Source organism: Triticum aestivum, chromosome 1B, assembly GCF_018294505.1.
Source record: "Triticum aestivum cultivar Chinese Spring chromosome 1B, IWGSC CS RefSeq v2.1, whole genome shotgun sequence".
NCBI classification, from domain to species: Eukaryota; Viridiplantae; Streptophyta; class Magnoliopsida; order Poales; family Poaceae; genus Triticum; species Triticum aestivum.
Genome location: NC_057795.1, coordinates 476,740,688 through 476,743,787, shown reverse-complemented (window position 1 = coordinate 476,743,787; position 3,100 = coordinate 476,740,688). Strand labels below are relative to the sequence as shown.

Below are 3,100 nucleotides of genomic sequence, written 5' to 3'. Positions count from 1 at the left end.
TTCACCGGCCTCAACAAACGCACCGCAAAAGAAGATTATATCGAATAGATCTCCGAGAACATCGAGGAGAATATTGTATTGAAGATCAAAGAGAGAGAAGAAGCCATCTAGCTATTAGCTATGGACCTGTAGGTCTATAGTAAACTACTCGCACATCATCGAAAGGGCAGCAAAGTTGATGTAGCAGCCCTCTGTGATCGAATCCCCCTCTGTCGGAGTGCCGGAAAAGGCCCCTAGATGAGATCTCACAAGAACAGAAGCTTGCGGCGGCGGAAAAAGTATTTTTTGGTGTACCCTCTTGTATACACGGAATGTTTGGGTATTTATAGAATTGAGATTTGGGTTAGGAGAGCCACGGGGGGCCCACAAGGTTGCAGGGCGCCCCCTTGAGGCATGCCCTGTGAGCTTGTCGCCAACTGGTGGCCCCCTGACCTCCTCCCGAAGTTTCCTGGGTGTCTTATGGTCCAAGAAAAATCCTCAAAATGTTTTGTTTCGTTTGGTATTGATTTTTTATAAAAGACAAAAACAAGGAAAAAAGCAACTAGCACTAGGTTAATAGGTTAATCCCAAAAAATAATATAAAATAGCATAATAATGCATATAGAACATCCAAGGTGGATAATATAATAGCATAGAACAATAAAAAGTTATAGATACGTTGGAGACGTATCAAACATCCCCAAGCTTGATTCATGCTCGTCCTCGAGTAGGTAAATGATTAAAACCGGATTTTTGATATGGAATGCTACCTAACATGTTTATCAAGTAATCTTTTTTTATGTGGCATGAATATTCAGATCCATAAGATTCAAAACAAAAGTTTAATATTGACATAAAAACAATAATACTTCAAGCATACTAAAAATCAATCATGTCTTTTCAAAATATCATGGCTAAAGAAAGTTATCCCTACAAAATCATATAGTCTTATCATGCCCCATCTTCTTAACATAAAGTATTTATAATGCACAACCCCGATGACAAGCCAAACAATTCGTTCATACTTTTTAACGTGTTTCACCTTTTTCAACTCTCACACAATACATGAGCGTAATCCATGGATATAGCACTATGGGTGGAATAGAAGGTGATAGTATACAAAAAGGAGAAAGAAATTCTCACACCAACTAGGCAAATTAATGGGATATGGAGATGTCCATCAATTGATATCAATGTGAGTGAGTATGTATTGCCATGCAACAGATGCACTAAATCTATAAGTGTATGAGAGCTCAAAAGAAAACTAAGTGAGTGTGCATTCAACTTGCTTGCTCACGGAGATCTTGGGCATTTGAGTAAGCCCATCATTGAATATACAAGCCAAGTTCTATAATAAAAAATTCTTACTAGTAACATATGAAAGTGGTAACATAGGAGATTCTATCATAAGAACATGGTGCTACTTTGAAGCGCAAGTGTGAAAAAAGGTGAGCAAAATGCATGAAGGAGGATGAGTGAGAGAGAAGCTTCTGGATCGAGAAAGGAAGGGGAGAAAATGCAGTAGGTGGTCAGGCTGCCTGTTAACTCCTCTAAAACAATAATGTGAGATTACTGCAATTATTCTGTGATGGGGCATACATACTTATGGTGAGGTGGGCCATTCACACTTATTGGTCGTGTCATACGCGGACTATAAAACGTTGATACACTGCCAAGAAATTAATATACATGGCTCGTTGTACAAATATTGCACTGATCTTTGTGCAGCGAACAGATGAGACACAATCCTCGCGTGGCTGCACGTCCACCCGTGATTTATCGCTCTGTTTCATCGCTACTAAATCAGCGACATTTAGGCCATTTTCAAAGTACACCCTCAAACCTCTCGCAAACGTACATACATGGTTTGTCATCCAACAACATCCTGCATTAGTCCATGAACCAGTCTGGACGTCCGTTTTACCGCAAACTGGAAGCAAACTTAGGGTTTTTTTTCAGAATTTGGAACACAAACCATGTAGGACTCCAACACTCTCGGCCCACTAAAACCCCGTCCATACCCCGTGTCTCTATCTTTTCAACTTTCTCTGCATCCGCTTTCTCACTTGTTGACGCCGTCGCTTTACCATCCCAGCCATCCACCAAGCATAATTTAAAAAGCCAAACCGCTGAGACAGCCGGTTCAGGTTTTTACTGGTCGGACCGCCGGTTCACCGGTTCGATTGTCAGTTTATAAGACATAAATAATAGATATTTTAGCAATAAATACACCAATCAATAGATAAAAAACATGTGATCACACAACAGAGTAACCAGCAACTATAGTATAATATCTAACTAGTGGTTGGGGCCCGCGATTGCGGGCCTCCTGAGAGCCCTCCTCTGCGGCACAATCTTGTCTAAGAATTGGGTACGTACTTCTGTGGTGCCAAGTAGGAAGCGCACTTTGCGTTGGCTTTTTTGGTCATCGGTGTGACACATGGAGATGGAACAGGGGACACAATTATAGATACATAAATCTAGCTGAAATCCATTAGAGGTGATAGTATATTAAATTTTGGGGAGTAGCACGCAGCAGTAGACCTTGTTAGATGATGCATTTACATATATGGTAGCTGGTTCAAAAATCAGGCAAGGCAGTTGGATTATAGAGTACATGATAGAAAAGCATCTGAATGAAGAAACTTTGCTACACAAGCTATATAGATGCAATTTCTTCTAGTGGGCAACACACTCTCAAAGGCTATGTCCGGTGCGACAAAGACGATTTGTAGCTCCCACTTCCAAACTTCATGGGCAGGTAATCCATGCCCGGGTAGATGGAGATGCACCTCGGCGAAACGGACAAGTACTACAGATTGCAAATACAAATTATAAGATTATTACAACAGAACAAAATGAGAAAAAGGACCAGTATGACTATATACTCCCTCCGTCCCAAAATAAGTGTCTCAATTTTGTACTACATCCAGTACAAATTTGTACTAAGCTCAAGACACTTATTTTGAGACGGAGGGAGTACAATAGAAAATATAGTGCATATAAAATATTCACTATAGCCATTCTTTGATGGATCAATAAGAAAATGAACAAACTCTCAACAAAATAAATTTGAGTGCGTATGTATGATAGGTTGCTCTGCCATCTACAAAACAGAGAG

General features: G+C 40.2%; 1 long non-coding RNA gene across 1 annotated transcript in view; it reads right to left on the bottom strand.

Moving 5' to 3' along the window:
* Positions 1-2,448: 2,448 nt before the first annotated feature.
* LOC123132595 (uncharacterized) overlaps positions 2,449-3,100 on the bottom strand; it is a 5,509-nt gene continuing 4,857 nt past the window's right edge. Inside the window, exon 2 of the long non-coding RNA XR_006464910.1 lies at positions 2,449-2,791. This is a non-coding gene — a long non-coding RNA (uncharacterized lncRNA). The remainder of the gene's footprint in view (positions 2,792-3,100) is intronic.